A 24,598-nucleotide genomic window follows, 5' to 3' on the forward strand; every position below is an offset into this window, starting at 1 on the left:
GTTGCATGGCTAAACACCTATAAGGTCCCAAAGGCGAGACCTATTGGCTATGCCAATGCTTGTTCCTGTAGGTTCCGGGCTTTTGGATGGATAGGCTGTCAGACCTACTTCCGGTCTGTGTCTCTGCGGCTGCCATGTTGGAGTGGTCGGCTCGCTCCGCGATGGGGGAGAATCCACCACATTGTCATAAGACATTATAGCCATAGCTCTACATTCATGTCACAGTTTGGAATTGCAGCCCAGTGTTCCTGTCCACAGACCAAGAAGGTAAACTAGTGATCCCTGAGGGTGGTAGGCTTCACTTTCATGAGGTGGCTGTGAACGGGGTCCGTGTCACTGCTGTGCAGGATACTAGTGCCTGCCAGAACGGTATTTGCCATGTCAGTTCTGGAGGGTAACATAGGCACATGCGAAGGAGTATATCTGCACTCTGGCATTCTTAGAATGGGAGGGGACACTTGCTGAGAGGAGTGTCAAAATAACAATCCAATTACTTACACTGATCCTCCTTAAAGATGGGTCATTTGCTCTGGTTTTAAATGAACTTTTTTCTGAGTACCTCTCGGGCCGATCCCTTAAAGCTTTCACCAAGTAGGTTTGTGGTATCATTAATATCTTCTGCCTGACGTGGATCTGAGGGTGAATGAGATCAGTGACTGTAGACACTGCCTTCCTGATTGAGCGTTGCAGTGAGGCATCATCTCTTGCCTAAAATTCTTAAAACCGGAGTGGTCTGTCTCAAGTTTTCTCATTATACTCTATCTTAGCCTGACTGCTTCTTGACCTAACTGGTTTTCCATGCTATATATTAGGCACCTTCATTTATAATCGGTGGCAGTCAGGTTTGATAAATACTTTGGAAATCAGGGAGAAGAAATGATAAATTAATTTCTCCTGGGACATGGCTTATGTTCCAGAGCCTGCTTGATGAAACTGAGTTTCTCATTAAATTAGAAAAGTGTTCAATTTATGAAAACAAGCAAGTGCACAATTTAGCTTAATCCATAAAACATAATATTTTATGTTATGTTAAAATTGTATTAAGTGCAACATTCACCTGAAAGCATCTTAGTGGTGGGGTATGGTTACATGGTCAAGTGTGGGTTTTATTGTAACAGCTCTTACCATCATCCGGCGATCTAGAAAGTTTCTTACATTGATTTTAAGAGTGTTCATAATTTGCATGACAGAAAAGGAAATAAGTGAATCCAGGTTGTACTAGTGGAATATGAGAATTAGTCCTATATCTTTTATTAAGGCATCAGAGTCTGTTAAAATGGGAGTTTTACATTGGTTTGCCTATTTCCTCATATCTTTCATTTTTTTTTTTTTTACAGTTTTACTGGTGAGTAGAAAAAGGCAAATTTTCTATATTGTATTTGATTAGAAAAGCAGGGATTATGAAATCCTGTTTTTTGAAAAATCTTCACATTTACAGATTTTTGCTGAAGTTTGTTGAAACCTATATTGAGGGAATCAAGGGCCAGATCATGTAAAGGAGCTCTACATTTTGTAAAGGCTCTACTAAATCAAAGATACCGTTTTTATTTCCATACGGATCTTGGAGGTCTTGGAAATGAAGGGCTGTTTTGTTGCTACCTGCTAGGTTGAGGTGCACTTTTGGTAGGAGCGAACATAACTGGTTTTAAGTTCACTGTAAACTTCTGATTCATTTTATAACACCATTCAGACCATACACTGTTTAGTATGTTATATAATTGTGATTTTGATTGCTTAATTGCAATAAAATGTACTTCTGCAAAAGGAGGAATCCAAAATAAATATTTTAAATAAAAAGTATATATAGTATTCATGACAGCCATTCTTCTGTTAATTAGTAAACTGCCTTCACTTCTACTGGTTGCCTACTTATTTAGGGCCTTTGTATCTATTTGTTTAATTGTCATTTGGAAGGGAAATAAACATGAGGACGAGTATAAGGAGAAGGAAGGCTGGTGAGATCTCTCTCTCTCTCTCTCTCTCTATATATATATATATATATATATATATATATTCACTTAAAAAAACCATAGGTTTCACACATGTTATAGTTAGCTGGACATTTCACTCGTAAAAAACCATTGAAATTCCCCCGTTCTAGTTAGTTCAGGTAACTATAACTCGCGCGACCGCAATCCACTGCTCATGACGTCACATATTACATCACTCATGACATGGTCAGTGACATCACTCATGACATCATCCTTGTGATAGTGGCGGTCGCGCGAGTTATAGTTATCTGAACTAACTATAACGAGGGAATTTCAATGGTTTTTTACGAGTGAAATGTCCAGCTAACTATAACATGTGTGAAACCTATGGTTTTTTAAGTGAATTTGCAAGGTTTTTTAAATGCTAATTCCTAACTATAACATGTGTGAAACCTATGGTTTTTTAAGTGAATTTGTACGGTTTTTTAAATGCTAATTTATGTATGTATTATTATATTTTTTATATATTTATTTTACAATAAACTACCTATGTATATAGTTATAGATTGACTGTATCCTGTAATATGGAATGGTTCAGCTCTTTTTTTTTTTTTAATTTGGATAAAGTTAAACAGCATAGTTAATATCTTCTAAACTTATAAACAGTTTAAAATGTTGTTTTTGAAAAGTTTTTTTCACGGTGCGCGCACCCCGCGATTTTTTTGAAAAAAATAAAATGTTTTTTTCACCCTTTGGGGTCCTTCAGGGACCCCCTGACAAAGGCTAGGGGGTCAGGAACTCTCTACCCTGCCCCCTTTTCAGATTCTCCACCTTTCTTTTTCACTGTCACACACAAAATGGCGCCCGACACTTCCTGATTTCGACCGATTCGAATGTTGACTGACATGTAACCACCAATCAGAATTACGCTCGCGCGCGTTATGGTGCGCGCACGGTGCGCGCTTATAGATATTCATGTACTTGTAACTGCAATTTTCTCAGAAACTACTGAACAGATTGGCACCATATATGCAAAAGGCACATCCCTGACCTGAGGACTACCTCTTTGCCAAATTTCAAGTAATTCTGTTCAGCCGTTCGGGCTGTACCTTCGACTAAAGGTCCTATGGGAAAATGCATGGGGAAAACACGTTTTGGGACCCCCCTTTTTTCTCAGCCCCCGCTTGACGAATCACCCCGAGACTTTCAGGGTAGGAGCTGAGCGGAGCGACCCATTAGTTTTGAAAATTTCACGAAGATAAGTCAACCGGCGCCAAAGTTATTCAAAATAGAATTTTCAGATTTCCTATGGAAACTCGCTCCTAACTATAACTATCTACTGGCGACCGCCAGTAGATAATGTATATATATATCAAAATTGTCACCGCTTCGTCGCGGCCACATTTCTGCATTTGCCCAAACGCCCTTAAAAATAATCTAGCAAGTTTGTGAAACATAAAAAAACATACTTTCACCAGTTGTCTTTCGTGAGAGAGGAAATATCTTGATTTCGTGTCATTACTTCATTAATGTAATACAATTCTGAACCAAGGCTAATGCTGTTATGGGGATACATTTTCTTAGGGTTTTGAAGAAAATCTTTCTCAAGTTTTAATTTTCTTACAAACAAAAATAAGTAAATTCTAGTTCTGCAAAAGTTCAGGTATGCAGTAGGGCAAATTGTCTGTTCGATCTCTTCGCCATATCTTCCTAGTCTTGTTTCCATCTAGGTGAGATAGCTATTGACTTCTTCCTGATCTGGGTGTTTTTCAAGGATTACTTTGGGTTTACCGATTTCTTCTATTGCTTCGTCCAATTCTAACGTGGCGTATTTGGCTAGCAAGCCCATCATATTTTTGCACGTGGTTGCCATTAGTGTTGACCATTCCTCCAGGAGCTTGGGATTAGGGTTTTGATAACTGGGGGTGATCAATATCCTGAACCCCCTTGGGACCCTCCCCACATCCATATAATTTTTTTATGACATCACTGCCCAAGTTCTGTTAAGTGTCTTTTTCAACAATTTTTTAGATAAATTCAGTTGTTGGGCCAAGGATTTAGCTGTCCCAGAGGTCTCGCGTATCCCTGTTTTTGAAATGTCAGTGATATTAGAATCCTTTTCATTGAAGAGCCTTTTAGCTTCCTCAATTCGTCTTCGCCATGCCTCGCTCATGGTGCAAGTCTCTATCCTTTTTGTGTCAACATAGGTAACACCTCCCACCTTTCTAATCGTGCTCAAAGCAAATTGTTTCAACAATCCTCTGAAGCGCTGCACACAGTGGGACCACTTATGGTGTGGCACACCTGCTGATTACCAGTGACAAATTTGAAGCTAGCAAGTATGTACCATGAGAGACAGAGGGAGATGAGGCATACCACACGCGTGCATCCTCCGACGCTGACACGCAAAGTTACTCACCCTCCGTATCTCATCAGGCAGCCTTGCCAGTTCTCTCCATCTGGAGTCGCAGCCACAACTCCTCCTCCTTTTTCTCCTCCACAAGCGGAAAATCACACTGGGACAGCGGCGGGAGCCGGGTACTAGAAGTCTTTTCACGTGTACCTACAAAAACCCGTCCACTTCCACCACTTGAGGCTGGTGCGGAACAATGGGTGCAAGTCCCGTTAATCATCAAAAATTGTCACCGCTTCCCACATCAGGGAGGTAAGGAAAGTCCGCACTCTGCGCTTCATATAAGGATGTCGTTTATTTGGCAACCCGTTTCAACCTAAACAGGTCTTCGTCACGGCCACATTTCCGCATTGTGCCCAAATGCCCTTAAAAATAATCTGGGGGAAAGACAAACAGCTGGCGTGCACTCAGGTTTAAACAGTAAAATCAAATAGGTAACGTGTTCCAATAATTGTATTAGGCTTGGTGTGCTGACCCTGAGGTGGTTCCACCCTGCCACCTTGATTCAAAATTGCGTGAGAGACTGGAGCGAAACGCTCTAGACAGGGACTGCACTACCACTTTACACTCAATAGTGAGTATGAAACAAATTAAACGAGATTTATCTGTTTGACATAACAGAAAATTGTAATCATCATCAAACCATCATGAGACATTTACGAATATGAAAAACGAATCATAGCTTCTTCTTGTTGAAGTGTTATTTATTCACACTTCTATCATGATGTAAAAAGTTCATGTTGCGAAGTACTATAACAAATGAAACATAGCTTGATCTTCCCAATGCATTTCGGGCGTAGTGTTCGCCCTTCTTCAGGGGATGTCTAAGAGTAAAACATCAAACAATTACATTCAATGGTTTTAAGCTGGTAGCAAAATGAAAGAGTGGAAGGCTATTCCGGCGTCACACGGACATTCAGACAAGATCAAAGATTAAGGCCACTGAATTGAACCATAGGAACGTGAAAGCACGTCACCAAGATGTCATGGAAAAAATCTGTTGAGCATATGAGGAGGAGAAGGGTGGTCCAAAGCATGAGAGCACAAAATGAAGAAAGAAAGGAAAAAGTCACCATGTGCAGAAAATCAAAAATTATTGTGCGTGAAAGATTAGACCCAAGATATAGCCGAATAATAGAAACTGGAATACCTGAAAAAGCTAATATAGCTGGATTCTACTTGAGAATAAAAACGATAAAATGAGGTGATCTGCAAAAAATAAGGAAAGGGTACATGTCCCGTAAAATGTTGACAACGGCTCTGTGAAGCAATTTAAGTGCACTTCATTTCAATCAGAAGTTGAACTTTACAAATTTATGAGAAAACTAAGATTGCGATATTTTTTTTCCACTCAAATTTTCTCTGCTCCAACGGTCAGCGAGATGGAACACAAGGAGTTCAAACCTAAAAGCACTTTCGTATCTTCTTTGTCACATAAAGCGCTAGACACTTTTGAGTCACTGGTGAAACACGATCTACTACACCTTAGCTTACCTTCGAGAAAACACCAGAATCTGACACCTTGGGTCTAATCTTTCACGCACAATAATTTTTGATTTTCTGCACATGGTGACTTTTTCCTTTCTTTCTTCATTTTGTGCTCTCATGCTTTGGACCACCCTTCTCCTCCTCATATGCTCAACAGATTTTTTCCATGACATCTTGGTGACGTGCTTTCACGTTCCTATGGTTCAATTCAGTGGCCTTAATCTTTGATCTTGTCTGAATGTCCGTGTGACGCCGGAATAGCCTTCCACTCTTTCATTTTGCTACCAGCTTAAAACCATTGAATGTAATTGTTTGATGTTTTACTCTTAGACATCCCCTGAAGAAGGGCGAACACTACGCCCGAAATGCATTGGGAAGATCAAGCTATGTTTCATTTGTTATAGTACTTCGCAACATGAACTTTTTACATCATGATAGAAGTGTGAATAAATAACACTTCAACAAGAAGAAGCTATGATTCGTCTTTCATATTCGTAAATGTCTCATGATGGTTTGATGATGATTACAATTTTCTGTTATGTCAAACAGATAAATCTCGTTTAATTTGTTTCATACTCACTATTGAGTGTAAAGTGGTAGTGCAGTCCCTGTCTAGAGCGTTTCGCTCCAGTCTCTCACGCAATTTTGAATCAAGGTGGCAGGGTGGAACCACCTCAGGGTCAGCACACCAAGCCTAATACAATTATTGGAACACGTTACCTATTTGATTTTACTGTTTAAACCTGAGTGCACGCCAGCTGTTTGTCTTTCCCCCACATTTACTGCATTAACTTCCACCCTCAACAGCTAATTGTTGCACCACATTCATCATGTCCTTTGAGGACATTCTCAACCTCACTGCCAATAAGGCAGAAACTAAGGCATATAGCGACACTGAAGCTCAAGAAATGTACGCACTTATCCGGGAGGCTCGCACATTCGACGCCACACAGGGCTCAACCACGCAACAATTGAGACAATTGGAATATCTGATGCGTCGTGAAATCAACCAGCGACTGCATGCCACCACTCTAGTACAGTACCACAAAGCCAGCAGGATCCCGAGAGGGCTGAGACTACCTCTTAGGCCTATGATGTTTAAGATGAATAAGAAATTTATGGGGAAGTGGTATTCAATACTCAATAAATGCTCATTAGACTTAATTTTACTGATTGTGGAAGAACTCTCTAAGGTCTTGGTGGATCTTGAATCAGAAATCTCTGAACTACAAGATTCTTTAAAAACACGAATGACCGGAGAAGATTGGTCACACTCCCTTGAGATGATTAATAACAAGCTGGATTGTTACGCCAAGGAAATTCACGAACGTAAAGTCCGTAAGTTTAGGCGAGATACCATCGACTATAAACTCGATGAGGTCTACTACTGGGCGGAAGTTTACGCCCAGAAGCGAACCTTTGCAAAACCTGGAAATGCTTCATCTGAGGAGAGCGTTGTTTCTGTCAGTGAAACTCGCTTAACCAGACCTCCGGTACCATCTTCAAGCGAGTTAGGGACTTCAGCCGTTCCATCAACTTCCAGCACTAAGGTTTCTTTTTTAGAAACAAGTCCAGCAGCCAACAGCCCACCAACGAATCAATCTTCCCTCGAAACAATCCCACCAAAACCCGCAGAGGTAGCGGAAAGCACAAAAACACAAAGCACAGGCACGAGACAGAAAAAACACTAGTTGTTAACATTTCTTCCTCTTGTCTGTCAGAATCGCAAATCGCTCTTCTCAATAAGGGAACATCCTTTGTTCCTACTCACCACACCACTTCATTTCAATCAGAAGTTGAACTTTACAAATTTATGAGAAAACTAAGATTGCGATATTTTTTTTCCACTCATATTTTCTCTGCTCCAACGGTCAGCGAGATGGAATACAAGGAGTTCAAACCTAAAAGCACTTTCGTATCTCCTTTGTCACATAAAGTGCTAGACACTTTTGAGTCACTGGTGAAACACGATCTACTACACCTTAGCTTACCTTCGAGAAAACACCAGAATCTGACACCTAAGGACAAAACAGCATTGAAAAGCTTGAGGACTAACTCATCCCTCACATTTCATTCAGCTGACAAAGGTGGTGCATTGGTTATAATGGACACAAGTTTTTACGAATCCTCAATCAGTGAAATGCTGTCTGATGAGTCCACTTATGTACCATTGCAACAGGACCCAACAACAGAGTTTCAAGACATTTTGATTACCATTCTTAAGCATGCCAAAGACATGGAGTGGATTAATTCTAAAACATACGATTTTCTGTACAACAAACATCTACGCAGACCACTCATTTATGCATTACCTAAGATACACAAATGCCTTTCCAATCCACCATTTCGCCCAATAGTATCAGGGTGTGACTCCATTCATGACCCTATTGGTCAATATCTAGACTACTTTCTGCAACCCTTTGTTCAGGCAGGTTCAACATACGTACAAGACACAACACATTTTCTGAAAATGCTCAACAATCTTAATCTTCAGAGTTACGATGACATATGGTTACTGACAGTTGATGTTGTTGCCTTATACACTTCAATCCCACACTCTGAAGGTATCGAAGCAATCGAGTGGGCACTGCTTCAAATGGATTCCATCCAAGCTAACAATTTTTCTTTTAGAACTTTTGCATTTTTGTTTATTCCATAGTTACTTCAAATGGAAAGACAGATTTTTTTTACAAACTCACGGAACATCTATGGGTTTTGCGGGAGCCCCCAGCTACGCAAACATCTATATAAAGGCAAGCCCGTCTGCGCCCGTCCGCGGCCGGCCGGGGACAGGGGCTATAACCCCTGCCCAAAACAGTCCTGCTATCTGCTGGACCGCCCAGCAACTCCATGCCCTCTGCCGACCTGTCGATATAGCTTGTCTCCACAGTCTTAAGGCAGAAGGTACTTCCATATGCAATAAGTGTCATTACGACTGGCGCAGCGACTCTGCGTGCAAGATTATAAATAGAAGGCTCCTATGTGGATTACTGAACACTAGGTCACTGCGAAAACATAGTCTCGACATCTACGAGTTACTCATAGACCATAAGTTGGATTTATTATTCCTTACTGAAACCTGGCTTGATTCTGATTCTGAGCCTGACATACTGGCGTCTCTACCTAATGGCTACGCCATGTCACGCTTAGATAGAACTGTGGGCAGAGGTGGCGGAATAGCCATAGTGTATAAAAACCCGCTATACTGCCAGCTTGAACTACTGAACATTGCCGACAGTGAAGCGGGTGCTTTTTCCATTAAGGTTAATGATGGAAACGTATTGAAGGGCCTTTTGATTTATCGTCCTCCAGGCCCTTTCACTCATTTCTCTAATAGCCTTATTGAGAGTCTGACTGAGACAGCTCTACGCAGAGACAAATTTATGCTCCTAGGTGATCTTAATATCCATTGGGAGGACCCACTGGATAAAGGAGCTACTGATCTCAGTCAGCAATTACAATCTCTTCAATTAGAGATTAAATCTGAAGCCCCCACCCATCAAAAAGGACATTTATTGGATCCGATTTTTATGAACTGGAAAGAAGTTGAAATTCAACCCCCCATTCCACTCTCTTGGTCTGACCACTTTCTGGTGCCCTTTACACTGAGCATCCCTCCTAGCCATAACTATAAGAGCATTAACTCTAAATATATGAGTCGCAAATGGACTGCTTTTTCTAAAGCCAAGTTTGACATTGCTCTTACCAAGGGTGGGAATCCAGGAGGTGTAGATGCTACATCTGCATCACAGAACCTAGAAGCTCGTATAATCAAGGCCCTAGATGATACTGCCCCGCTATGCTATAAGAATCCGCATAGCAGATGTCAGAAATCCGCCCCATGGTATACTAAAGAATTACGTCTGATGAAAGCTGTTTGTAAACAACTGGAAAGACAGTGGAGACTGGCTTATCTGGATCAAGCAAAACAGAAATATATCGCTAAACGTAGAGAATACCACACCCTAATTAGGCGTGCCAAAACCAACTATTTCTCTGGCAGAATAGCTGATGCCAATAACTCCACTAAAGAGCTTTTTAAAATCTATAAAGAGATTGCCGTTTGTGGCTCTTCGACTGACCCATCATTGGTCTCGGAAGATTCATGTAATCGCATTGCTACCTTCTTTTCGGACAAAGTGGCCACTATATATTCCACCTTCTCGGGAGGAAAAACAAATGGTACAGCTTTCAGGGAGAGTAAAGCAGTCGATGTAGGAACAAACAGCTTGATTAACTTTCTTGTTTCTTCCTCGAAAGAGCTTCAGCGGGTATGTCAATCAATTACGTCAGGATCCCCACGCGACCCGGCATCTCCTAAGCTTCTGGCTGGGAGTACTGAGATCCTTGAACCTTACATCCGACAGGTTTTGGACCTTTCTTTTGGCCTCGGCAGCGTACCTCAAAGCTGGAAACAAGCTGTAGTACTCCCAATCCAAAAGAAACCCAACCTTAGTTGGGATAGGCTGGATAATCTCCGACCCATTTCACTCCTACCCTATATGGCTAAAGTAGCTGAAAAGGTGGCTAATCTCCAACTTATGGCTTTTGTGGACAAAGCCAACTTGCTTCACGCTACTCAGTTCGGCTTCCGGGCCCGTCACTCTACTGAGTCGGCGTTACTTTTGGCCACTGAGACCATTAGGAAAGGGGTTGATGAAGGGCACACTATGGCTCTTATACTACTTGACCTTAGTGCGGCCTTTGACACTGTAGCACACTTCACCTTGCTACAGTGTCTAAACAAAGGAGGTATCACGGGTTCGGCACTCATGTGGATTCAGTCTTTTCTTACTGACAGGAGTTTTCAGGTTAGACAGGGAGAACATTACTCTCGCATGTTCTCTCTCAACCAAGGGGTTCCTCAGGGCTCGGCCCTTAGCCCCACCCTGTTTAACCTGTATGTTTCCCCTGTTGCCACTATTGTGGAAAGACACGATCTCCAACTAGTGTCATATGCCGATGACACTCAGCTGGTCATCTCACTGTCACGAGCTCCTGACGCCGCTGCATCCAGCTTCAGTGCCTGCATGCAGGAGCTTGCATCCTGGATGTCTAACAACTGCCTGAAGTTGAATGGGTCAAAAACGGAAGTGCTCGTGATAGGAGGTGCACCAAATGTGTGGTCATCGGCATGGTGGCCGGACTGCCTAGGACCTACCCCTATACCTTGTCAGCAGGCAAAAAATCTGGGAGTGGTGTTTGACAGCAAGCTTTCCTTCACGGCCCAGATCAATCGGGTGGTCGGAATTTGCTTCGGCATACTTAAGAGTCTTAGGAAGACTCTCGACTTACTCCCAGTCAGTGCTAGGCAGACTCTTGTCCATGCCTTGGTCACATCCAGACTCGATTATTCTAATCTTTTGTATCTGGGTGTGACAGCAAAATCCCTCAACCGTCTCCAGGTTCTTCAGAATGCTATTGTCCGTTTGGTACTGAGGCTTCCAAGAAGAACATCATCTAAAGTGGCCTTGAAATCCCTCCACTGGCTACCCGTCGGGGAACGGATTATCTTTAAGGCACTATGCCTATGCCACCGCATCATTACGTGTAGGGCACCCACTCCTCTCTGTAATCTCATTACTCCCTACAGGCCTGGGCGGTCGCTTAGATCCTCGGGCACTGGACTGGTCACCATCCCCAAAGTTCGAAAGGCTAGAATGGGAGGAAGGTCTTTCAGATTTTTGGCAGCAAAAAAATGGAACCTACTCCCGTTGGAGCTGCGCCTTGAATCCTCAGAAAGCAGTTTTCGTAAAGCACTAAAAACGCATCTGTTCCGCACTGCACTGGTGTGATTTCTTGCACGGGTCGCCTTATTGCTTCTACTCCTAGCGCGGGGACACGCCGGGGTGCGTAACCATGCGCTCTACAAAACTCCATAATAATAATAATGATGAAATTTGAACAGGAGAATATCCTTAATGACAGGGAATGGACAGACAACCTCATCATATATCGTCGATATATCGACGATATTTTCATTATGTGGCAAGGTAACAGACAGATTCTGGAATCGAAACTCTTAGCTCTTAATGATTGCAATCCCAGAATTCAGTTTACATACACATTGGACAAGCACTCCATTTTGTACCTTGATGTACATATTGAACTATCGTCCAACAACATGGTAACTTCCTTGTTCAAAAAACCTACAGACCGCAACAACACGCTTCTTTATGATAGTTTCCATCCACAATCCTTGAAAAGACATCTTCCTTATTCTCAATTCTTGAGAATTAAGCGCATCACTTCTGACACTTCACAATTGCATACCACCCTTGAAGATACTAAAACCCAGTTCTTGGCACGTGGCTACCCCAAAAAACTAATTGAATCTTCGGTTGAACGTCTGAATCAGGTATCTAGGTCAACACTTCTTGATAAACATATAAAACCAGCTCAAACAAGGGAAGTATATGTATCCAAGTTCTCGACCCTCTCACCTGCCATCAAAAAAACCATCCTTAACAGATGGGATATACTACAGACTGAACCAGATTTTGGGAATCTGTTTAAAAATCCACCGATTTTTGCGTACAAACGCTCTAATAACTTGAAGGAACTTCTCAAGAGACGAGAACCCATTACTGATTTGGCACCCAAAGGTATGACTAAATGCTACAATTGCTCTCACTGTAATAACGTTATTACAGGTGTTTCTATGGCTCACCCCTGGTCGGGTAAGCCGGTTAAATTTCATTTCACTGCCAATTGTAACACCTCAAATGTCATATACATTATCCGATGCCCCTGTGGCCTATATTATGTAGGCAAAACTGAGAGATCTTTACGTACCCGTATCACGGAACATAAAAGTCGCATTCGCACTAGATCTACATCTTCACCACTTGCTAGCCATTGGTGTGAGGCACACCATACGATTGCTCAACTCAAATTTAGTGCGATTGAAGTTATCAAATCCCATAATGATCGTGACATGAGCAAATTCATTGTTCAAAGGGAATCCTTTTGGATTCGGTATCTCAATACCTTAAGTCCCAAGGGTCTTAACGACAAAATCGAATTTGCATGTTTCCTGTGATTCCCACTCTTTTCCTTCACATATAAACAAAAGGGGGACAGGGTCGTCCTAACATGCACCGGAGCTTTAATCTTGATTTATGCCCGATTTTAATACATTTCATTACTTCACTGTATTATTTAATTGTCAAATATTTCTATTTCCAATGGCCTTGGGCCTCATGTCACTCATAGCACACTATATGATAGATGGGTCTCATCACGCATCACTTCCCAACTCAATTCATTAATATTCACACTCACATTGTGTAACAACTCAGGACAACACTTCTTCATTAAGTCGAAAGACATTAGGTTCTAGTAGTAGTTTTCGCCCACATCATCGCTGTCAATTGATAGTAGTCACATTTCTTATCATCCATTCATGTATTTTTTACCAGTAGCGTGTCTCATTCGTGTGATGTTCCTACCGTTAGACATATTGTTAGAATGTCCATTTAACAAAGATTGTAAATAGGCAGGATGTTACTCGGGTACTATTATCATTTATTAGAATGTAAATAGGCAGAACATTGTTCATTTCACATTGACGACATAAAGTTTTTGTATCCAGTTTTTTGTATCTTGAGATTCTCTAATACAGGTGTGTTTCACTTTTTGAGCACTTTTGGTGTTTAGATCGTATTAGCTTGTCCTTTCACGCTTTCTCAAAATGGTCTTTTTTCACTTTCCGACTTGTTCATTCTATCTGATAGAGTACACTTCCCAACACAAGATGGCCATCTCTGGTTACACCTTACACTCATCATTAGTCCTTTTTTCATTTCCTTATATTGTGATTTTCTCACGTGAACACGACCCGGACTCCGCCGGTATTCGCGGGCGGGACTTTGCAGCACACACAACCCACGGACTCAGAGCGCGGAGACAGAGAGGATTCTCTCCGGTACCCTGTTCTACATATTCCAATCCACAGGTCTTTCCGTATGCACCATACACTTTCTAACTCCGCGCATTCACTTATTTCCCGCAGGCTTTCTCCTCCTCATCACACCGCTTTGCCCTCCCGTTTGTACACCACACAGTCAACGGCTGTTCTTCAGTAAAGTGTCCTTTAGCGTTCCCAGAACGTTCGGTGAGTTCTTTTAACAGGCTTTCTCTTGCATGTTCGACCAGTGTTGGAGCACTCAAATTGCTTCACAGAGCCGTTGTCAACATTTTACGGGACATGTACCCTTTCCTTATTTTTTGCAGATCACCTCATTTTATCGTTTTTATTCTCAAGTAGAATCCAGCTATATTAGCTTTTTCAGGTATTCCAGTTTCTATTATTCCGATATATCTTGGGTCTAATCTTTCACGCACAATAATTTTTGATTTTCTGCACATGGTGACTTTTTCCTTTCTTTCTTCATTTTGTGCTCTCATGCTTTGGACCACCCTTCTCCTCCTCATATGCTCAACAGATTTTTTCCATGACATCTTGGTGACGTGCTTTCACGTTCCTATGGTTCAATTCAGTGGCCTTAATATTCGATCTTGTCTGAATGTCCGTGTGACGCCGGAATAGCCTTCCACTCTTTCATTTTGCTACCAGCTTAAAACCAGTGAATGTAATTGTTTGATGTTTTACTCTTAGACATCCCCTGAAGAAGGGCGAACACTACGCCCGAAATGCATTGGGAAGATCAAGCTATGTTTCATTTGTTACAGTACTTCGCAACATGAACTTTTTACATCATGATAGAAGTGTGAATAAATAACACTTCAACAAGAAGAAGCTATGATTCGTCTTTCATATTCGTAAATGTCTCATGATGGTTTGATGATGATGATTACAATTTTCTGTTATGTCAAACAGATAAATCTCGTTTAATTTGTTTCATACTCACTATTGAGTGTAAAGTGGTAGTGCAGTCCCTGTCTAGAGCGTTTCGCTCCAGTCTCTCACGCAATTTAAAAATAATCGAGCACGTTTGTGAAACATAGAAAACCTACTTTGACCAGTTGTCTTTCGTGAGAGAGGAAAGATCATAATTTTACGTCATTACTTCATTAATGTAATACAATTCTAAAAGATGATAATACATGTCTAAACCATACAGTAAGTTTTTATCAAAAATACCCCCGACCTTCTCTTCCTGACTGAAACATGGCTCAAATCAGTCTCTAATCCGTACATCACCGCAGCCATCCCACCTGCCTACAAAATCATATGTCAGGACTATGGACGACGTGAACATCTCGCTTTAGCAGCTTCAATGGGGGTGGGAATTTTATGGGCCTCTTATCTGCAACTTGGCAGATAAAACCTCATAATTAGCACAAGAATAATGGGCTTCTAGAAAAAGGATGCATGACTAGGTGAAAGTATGGATGGATTATTAGGTGAAATGATGGGTGGGTGAAAGGATGTTTGAGTGAGTTAAATAATGGGTGGATGAGCGTGAAAGGTGGGGTGAAATAAAGGATAGGTGAATTAAAGGAAGGATGGGTGGGTGAAAGGATGGATGGATGGATGTATGGGTGGGTAAAAGGATGGATGGGTGAAAAGATGGGTGGGTAAAAGGGTGGAGGGGCAGGTAAGAGCATGAGTGGTAATAGGATTTATCAGTTTAAAGGATGGGCGAGTGAAAGGATAATGATGAATGGGTAAAAAGATGGATGGATGAGTGAATGAAAAGATGGCAGAATTAATGGAAATCTGAGACGATGGATGGCTATGGGTGAAAGATGGAAGAGTAAATGTAAAATTGAGAGGATGGGTGGGTATTCAGGTGAAAAGGTGGCACAGTACATGGGAATCTAAGGAGATGGATGGATGGGTGGGTGAAAGGATGGGGGAGTGAATGGAAAACTCAAAGGATGGATGGCTGTCGGGTAGCAAAGTAAATGGAAATCTGAGAGGTTGCATGGCAAAGTAAATTGAAATCTGACAGAATGGATGGATGGATGACAGTACGGCAGAGCAGATAAAAATATGAAACACTGGATGGATGAGAGGATGACAGAGTAAATGGAAATTGGAAAGGGTGAATGGATCAGAGGGGAAAGGATAGAGTAAAAGGAAATCTGAGAGGATGGATGGATGGGTCAAAGGGCAGCAGAGCAAATGCAAATCTGAGCAGATGGATGGGTGGGTGAAAGGATGACCGAGTAAATGAAAATCTAAGTTTATGGATTGATGGATGGATGACAAAGGAAATGAAAGGATTGATAGATGAATGGATAGACAAAATGATCAATTGATGGATAGAAGGCTTTATTGATGCATGGCTAAGTCAAATGAAGATGTATGGGTAAAGGGATGGATGCATGCATAGATGATTGATGTGTGAAAGGATGGATGGATGAAATGGCCTATGGATGGAATGGTGAAAGATTGAATGATGGTTGGCAGAATGAATGGATGACTGAATGTAAAGGTGAAATGGTGAATATCAACTGGAAGATGGAAAGGTGAAAGAATGAATGCATACATGCTTTAATGGAAGAGAAAATGGCGCTCTTGTAGAGAGGTTGAGGCACACTTGCCTCGCTTGCTTGCTGCCATCAGACCTTTGGTTCCAAGTGGGAGTATTTTAATGTTCTAACTACACCCTTGACCAGGATTATACCCACAAATCAGACGGAGGATTCACGATCATCTACAAAAACACGATTGGCTGCACCACCTCTGTGGACTCCGCCACCAATCTCATGGAACACCTCTACTTCAAAGTACGAACGAACCCAAAGCCCATCAAGACACTAGGGCAAAATTAGGGGCGTAACACGGGCCCCTGCATCCCCGCAGAGTGGGGGGGTGCCTGAACTGCAGGGGTCCCCCTCAGCACAGTACTCTGGTCTGAGCACTCCAGATTAAATCCGGAGCAGGGGCCACCCCGTCTACATTGCAGAGGGGCCCTTTAAACTTTTGTTACGCCACTGGGCAAAATATAAGAAGAAAACTGGACCAAGACCCTGCAGAAAAGCTGACCCACCCACACTGGTCGGCACCAAGCTCTTCAATAAATGGCTCACCAATTGCATCAACCGCACCGCTCCGACCAGAAACAAGACTTACAAAAACAACAGGCGACCCAGCTTGTCGGAGTGGTGCAGAGGGAGTCCAAGCGTCACTGCAAACAACTTGAGAGAAAATGGAAACTCGACAAAAACAGTCGGGCTCCTCAGGACGCGCTGATTACAGTGGCGCCGTTCCCGTGTTAGAGCGCGGAAATGCGAGCCCCACCGGCCGTTCTCTGTCAGCGGGCAAGGGCGGCGCTTAATTGGTATTTAAAGAAGGGATCTGCGCTGGCAACGCCCTTCGTGTTGCAGCAAGGATGCCGCCAGGCTTCCCACTGTTTTTGTTCCCCGACTTACCGAACTCCTTCCGCAGTCTCTCGCTCGTGTTGCTGGGCTCCTGGTGTGTCCTTCTGCTTCCTGGGTCCTCTGGTGTTCTTCCGGGGCATGTCGCCATGCTGCTCCTTCCCGGCTGGTAATTATTTAGCAAAGGAGCTTCTGTTTCTTTTAACCCTTCGGTTTCTGGTAATTTGTCTCTGAAAGACTAGAAAATAGACGAGGGCTATAAAGGATCATAGTATTTTTGTTTTCAGAACTGCTTTTTTGAATAGGAAAATGCACTTATCTGATGGTTCAAGGCTCTTGACGGGGTACATCTTGAGATTCTCTTTATTTCTGGTAAACTTCTTTCTGGATGCAATAAAGAGAGAAAAAACACTATTGCAAAAATCCAAAACCCCACTATTGTGTTTTGCTTAGTTTTGACCCCTGCTTTTTTTTTTTGTCCTGTGCTTGGTCCTAACTAGGGAGAAGAGTTTCCCCCCCCCCATAATTGCAGGAGTAACGGGTACATTATTATTTTTTGACTAAGGGTCCTATCCACTCTTATGGTGTCTCTAACCTAGGTTTGTATTTTATTGTTCCTTTCTTGTTTCAAATGCAAACTTCAACAGTCCTATTACATATTGAACCTTGTCCTTCCTTGTAGACCGTGGGAGTGTTCTATCGTCCCTGGGAGTCCTTTCTTTGCACGCACTTGGCATATTCCATTCAAGGTATCTCAATAGAAATAGGGGGAGGGGAGGTAACTTATAGCCAGCTCCTTTTACCCATGTTTAGTGCTCACCTTGTGCTTTCTCCTTCAGGGTCCTAGAAGACTACCCCCACAGAAGAGCCAGCAGACGTCTACCCCTTCTTCCTTCCCTTATTTTGTTTCCTCCTTCCCCTCCTTCCGTCTTTTGCTTTGACTAAGTTGGGCGAAGGAGGTAGGTGAGGGAAGTTGGGGTTTAGCTTCACTTTCATGCATGTCGTCCCTGCAGTAAATCCAGGTGAGCCATTACAGAACCCGATGCCCACGTTTTACTTTACTACCTGGGCGTCGTGGAGGAACATCCGATAACATTAGCAGATGTGGCGAGTATGATAGGGAACCTACAGAAAGAAAGCCAGGCCCTGTCTCTTAGAGTTGATTCCCTACAGCAAGCCTCTTGTGTACTGTGTACCCTTCTGACCTGCCTTCAGGCTCTTATGCTACCACGTTTGCGTCGCCTCCTTCCCCATCTAGCACTACTCCTCCAGTATAACACATCACAACACCCTTTTCTATCCCTTTAGCACCTCCAGAAAGATTCATGGGTGACCCAGCTAAGTTTGTAACGTTTATTAATCACTTTATGTACAAAGCTTCCTGCTTTCCCACTGAACAATCCAAGGTGGGTTTTGACTTATCATACTTAGGTGGTACAGCCGCCATATGGTCAATCCCCTTAGTGGATAGAAACGATCCTCTGTTATATGATTATAGAGCCTTCAAAGAGGAGCGAAGACGTTTATTCGACAGGCATTCATTCATGCAGTCTGTGGACACTGAGTTGCTACACCTTAAACAAGGATTTTATGACGTACATCTCCTGCTTTAACAGATTGGTGGCTGAAGCTGGTTGGCCGGAAGCCAAGAGAGGTGCTCTTTTTGTATAAAGGCTTAAGAGACAAACTAAAAGATATGTTAGCACAAGTGGTCGATCCTCCAGAAACCTGTGATGCATTAATTTAGTTGTAAAATTGGATCACCATTTGCATGAGAGAAAAAGGGAGAAAGGATGTACTGAAACCAAGTATCTTGCTGTCAGAGAAAGGAAACCAGAAACGGACAAACCAGTTGAGGAACCAGAACGTATGCAAATAGGCAGTATTAAAGGGCCCCTGAGCCATGAAGAAAGGCAGAGACGATGGGCTAACAATCTGTGTCTCTATTGTGGCAAATCAGGTAACTTTCTGAGGGATTGGCGAGTTAAATCCCAAAGACGCATAGAGTCGGGAAACTGATTTGCCTGAGCATGGTGGAGACTTATCGCTCGGGTGAAACAGGCTTACTGGTCTCCCACTTGGTAGGGTTAAAACCTACTTCTTATCCGTACAGCATTTTTTTCTATCAGCCCAGCTCAGTTGGGGTGATCAACGCATAGACGTACAACTCATGCTTGACTCGGGTGTAACTGGGAACTTTATTGACTAAGCCTGGGTAGAGAACATGCAAATTACTATGAAACCAAAAAGTACTGTGGACATACTTAAGACCATCGACAGAAGTCATATGAAGTCTGGGCCTGTTACTCGTACCACCGCACAGTTAGATGTGCTCCTTCTAGACCAACACCATGAAACTATTTGTTTCTGGTATCTCCTCGCCACAGTTCCAAGCCATCATTGGTCTTCCTAGGGTAACGAAACACAACCCTGACATTATTTGGGAAGACCATACCATAGTTTTCGCTTCTGAGTATTGTAAGAACCGCTGTCTGGAGTCTTCTATAACACTGCAACATGTGGCTGGTAGTACTGATTGTACATTACCCGTATTACCTGACTGTTCTGAAGACTCCAGAGAAGTGTTTGACGAAGAGTAGGCTTCTGCTCTACCACCCCATCGGCCTTATGACTGTCGTATATACCTGGTACCCGGTGCCAAAATTTAGTGTAGTGGCTTATATGCATTGACTGAAAAAGAAAACTCATATTTGTGGGAGTACTTAGATGACATGTTGCATAAAGGATCCTGATCTGCAGCGTCCTCCCCTCCTTTTTTTTTTTTATTTATTTTTTTAATACCAAAACGGGAAGGGGGTCTTAGGTGCCGCATTGACTACAGAGCCCTTAATTGCGTGACTATTAAGAATCGGTATCCTTTGCCTCTCATACAAACACTGTTCGACCATGCGAAAAAAGCCTTTATATTCGCCAAGTTGGATTTCAGGGGTGCGTATCACTGATTCGAGTAAGAGCAGGGAATGAGTGGAAGACTGCCTTTCGAACAAAGTTTGGACTGTATGAGTACTTACTGATGCCCTTTGGGCTGTGTAATGCCCCCGTGGCTTTCCAATTCTTTCTTGATGACGTATTAAGAGAGACCCTGGATATAAACACCATTTCTTATATCGATGATAGCCTGATCTACTCTTCATCTGTGGAAGAACATGTCAGACATGTAAAGAGTGTCCTAACACGTCTAAGAGATAACCACATTTACAAGAAAATAGACAAATGTGAATTTCATGTTCGTGAAGTCGCCTTCTTAGGCTTTGTTTTGTCAGCGAAAGGAGTGACTATGGACCCCCAAAAGGTTGCTGCAATCACTAAGTGGCCCTCTCCTAGTTCAGTAAAGGAAGTGCAGAGCTTTCTGGGCTTCGCCAATTTTTATAGACCATTCATACAAGGATTTGCAACTCTTACAACTCTCATTACCAGACTCCTGAAAAAGGGGATGTTGTTCAACTGGACACCAGAAGCTGATACATCCCGACACTTCACAGCCATTCCTTTTGGAGACAGATGCATCCCAAGTTGCTATAGGAGGAGTGGTGTATCAGAGAGAAAGACAGACAGGACATCTACATCCTGTAGCTTCCTATTCTCATAAGCTAACACCTGCTGAAGTGAATTCTCTGTAGGGGATAGGGAGTTATTGGCAATAAAAAGGGCCTTCGAAGAATGGCATCGGTACCTGCTCGGAGCTTTGCACACTGTTACCGTCATCACTGATCACAGAAATCTGCAGTTCTTGAAAGCAGCTAGGGCCTTATCCATGAGACAGCTGAGATGGACCCATTTTGTTTTCGGTTGTTTTCAGAACTGCTTTTTACGTCTCGCCCGAGCCAGCGCATGCGCTGCTCTGGCGAGACATTTAGTAACTGGCTTCTCAAAGTGCTACCCACTGGCTTTTGGTGGCCACCAGCTTGCTGTTACGCTCACAAGCGCACGTGTACAGCTGCCACTCGCCAGCCTGCTTTCACTTTTGCCGTTGTGTGCACGCGTGCCATCACTTTTAGAGCCGCGCCATCCCCCCCCCCCCCCCCCCGCCCCCCCCCCTCCCCTGTTCCTCATTAAGCAGATGCAGAACACTTTCAGCTTACGCTTTTACTTTCGCGGCTAGATGCGCACGCACACACGTGCAATCGCTTTTACTTTCGCGGCCAATGGTTGTTTGTTTAGCCTCAGCCTGCGCTTTTACTTTCGTGACCAATGCTTATTTCAGGGCTTGTTTAACTTGGGATATGGATGGGGCTCAGCCTCGCAGGGCAGGCCGGGCTCCATCCGTCAGACTGACCACATAAGCCCGTGTATTGCAGTTGGCAGCCGTTGCGCAGATTTCCGAGCCATGAGTCACAGCCATTAACGTTATAAGAACCCACGCCCTTCATCCTTGCTTTCCTGCAGTTTAAATGTCGTTAAATGTGAAAAATAACAGTACTGAAATACTCGTATTTTCCAATCAATGTGTTCCTTAACCAATCTCATATATGACTCTGGAATTCATCCTATCTTCCCCACTTTTTCCCCCTCCAAATTAGTTTACCTATAGCTCCTCCCCCGCCTTTTGTCCGCATCTTGCCGCTAACCTCTGGCACTAGTTTCTGTGAATTCCCTTTCTGCTTTTTTTATGTCACCTTTTATTGTCCTCCTCCTGTTCAACTGGCTCGCCCAGTCTCAATTTTCCTAGTGTTCCACTAACTCGATGCTCGCTCGACCTCTCCGTTTCTCCACCTCACACCACCTTTTCTCCCCCCATCTCTACTTCACAGCTCCGAATTGAGAACCACGCGTGTAATACGAGCCCCGAACTGCGGCAAGCTTTGCGAGAGCCTGAAACACCTCATGGGAATTTGGGAAGCGCGCCCCACCCCCCCCTCCTCCAGACGATTTATGTTTAAAAATAAGGCTAAATGCTGCATCTCGCAGCTATTTCCCCCAATCATATTGGCTTCTAATGTATACTTAGAAATAGAATATCTTCCAAAGTGGAACTAGCTCTGTGCTTTTAGGATCTGAAACACGGCCGGTTTTCATGACCAACATCAAATGCACTGTTCAGAAGATGGCGTGCCCGCTTGAACGACTGAGCAGATAAATATCTGTGGTCATATGGGAAATACTGACTGTATCATAAAATGGTACCCATCCGAAAAAAAAAGTCTGAGGTATTCTACCCACTGCCTCTCTCTGCCAGCGGCAATCAAATATCCTGCGCGAGGAATTGAAATAACATTAGCATTTCTTCCATTAGATGCCTTTATGTTGCCATTAAAAACCTCTGCTCAGATTTCCAGGGTCGCTGCCAAAAACACAGTGTGCTGCTTTGTGTGCCAGCCCGCCGGGGACATTTCGTAAATAGACTAGGGTGTTACGATTTTTGTAAATAGTTTTCAGTTAAGGCATCACGTGCCTCTCTGTGTCTTACTCTTACATGTAAATAATAGTTTTCAGGTAAGGAATCCTGCGCCTCTCTCACAGCTCCCAAGCACTCTGCAACGACCTCTCAAACTTCTTCAAACAGAAGATTGTCAAGATCTACAACACATTCGACCCCTGCATACCGATTAAAAACTCCCCCGACCTGCCGGGCACCTCCTTCATCGCCATACAGCAGATAAGCAACTGGAAGGCCCTCTTGAACGGAGAAACCACCGCCCTGATGACTACTCTTCACTCAGGAGCCCCCTCAGACCAATGCCCCTATTTCATATATAACCTTGGAAGAACCATCATCTCCCCCACGCTCACAGCTATCGGCAACAACTTCCTGTCTTTCTGGAAAAATGCAGAAGTCAACGCCCGACTGAAGAAAGCAATAGCCGACCCAAACACTCATCAGCTGCAGACCCATCTTGCTCCTGCCTTTTCTAGCTAAAGTCATGGAGAAAGCCATCAGTATCCAACTCGCAGACCACCTGGTACTCCAACTCCTAGACCGCTGTCAATCAGGCTTTCGCACCACCCTGAGCACAGAGCCAGCATCCGTTGTGGCCACCGAAGACATCAGAAGCATCCTCTACCTCAATGCAGCTTTCAATACGGTCTCTCACTAGTCACTCATGAGAAAGCTTCAGCACCTGGGTATCTGCAAACCTGCCCTCAAATGGATATCCTCCTTACAGACAGAACTCAACAAGTTAGACTTCCCAACCTACACCTCAGAACACAAAGAACCTATCTGCAGAGTCCCTCAAGTATCGTCGCCCATCAACATAGTATCCTATGCCAACGACACACAGCACACCCTCTCCCTCACTGTTAAAACCTGCACTGCCAAAGCAAACTTCAACAACTGCATGGGCAACATCGCTGCTTGGATGAAAGTCCTAAATCTGTTGCAGCAACCTCTGTCCATGGGATGCCCCCTGGTAGCCCTCCCAATTTGAACCCCACAGCCACTGCTGCGACCATACCAAGAACCTTAAGATCGTCCTGGACACCAACCTCTCCATGAACAGACAGATCAACGCTGTCTCCTCATCATGCTTCCACATCCTGCGAATGCTACACTTGGGGATTGATTTGGATGTCAGTCGTAAAGCTTCCAACCGCAGGTCAGAGGCTTTCCAACCGACATCCAAGGTTTCAAATCCGACAGCCTTACTACAATGGAGGCTGTCTGATTTGAAACCGGCCGGTCATTCCGGCTTTCTTCCGACGGGCTCAAGGAGCCCGTAGGCCAGTCGGAACCGGCACGTAGTCCCTTATGGACTGCGTTTATGCTGTTGGGATGACGATGTCCGTTTCCCACAGGCTTTTCATTTCAGGCTTTCTGACATGAAAAGCGTAGCAGGGCCCCCTTGCAACAGTGGCCTCATGTTAGGGGGCCCCTGTCAATCCCTGTACCGAGTCGCAGACACCATGTGGTGCCTGACACATGGTGCAGGGATTAACTAAAACTTCCATTTCTTTATGGGAGCTTGTGCTGCGGCTTATTTCTGACCGCAGCACAAGGTCCTATAGAGAAATGGGAGTGTGCGACTGCACCATGTGTGAGCGCATCCTAGTTGCGGTCGGGACTGCCAACATCTTCATGAGGCCCAAAATGTTTAAATGTTTCCCAGTGAACACCAGACAAATGGTCACCCTGGCTTATTACAAGTAGACTTGATTACAGAAACACCTTCTACATTGGCATCCAAGCCCATGTCCTACGCTGACTCCAAACCACCCAGAATTCCGCTGCCAGATTCTTCCTGAGCATCTCGGTAAAACACCACATCTCTCCACACCTAAACAGTCTTCACAGGCTCCCAGTCAAGGAAAGATGGAAGTTCAAGCTACTCACCTACACTTCTACAGACAGGCCAGACACCTTTGATCTGCATCCGAGGCAAGAGTACACCTCCCTTGCATCAAGAAGACCAGAAGCAGAGGATGCTTCTTCTAATCCCTAGCCACCAAATCCTGAACCGGCCCCCCAAAACACCTGAGAACCTCCCACTCCCTCATGGACTTCTGAAGGAACCTC

At 43.6% G+C, this 24,598-nt stretch overlaps 1 protein-coding gene across 4 annotated transcripts in view; it reads left to right on the top strand.

Annotated features, from left to right (window-relative positions):
- ZBTB21 (zinc finger and BTB domain containing 21) overlaps positions 1–24,598 on the top strand; it is a 64,616-nt gene that overhangs the window by 32,980 nt on the left and 7,038 nt on the right. The window lies entirely within an intron of this gene.

The sequence above is a fragment of the Triturus cristatus genome, chromosome 8 (genome assembly GCF_964204655.1).
Source record: "Triturus cristatus chromosome 8, aTriCri1.1, whole genome shotgun sequence".
Classification (NCBI taxonomy): Eukaryota; Metazoa; Chordata; class Amphibia; order Caudata; family Salamandridae; genus Triturus; species Triturus cristatus.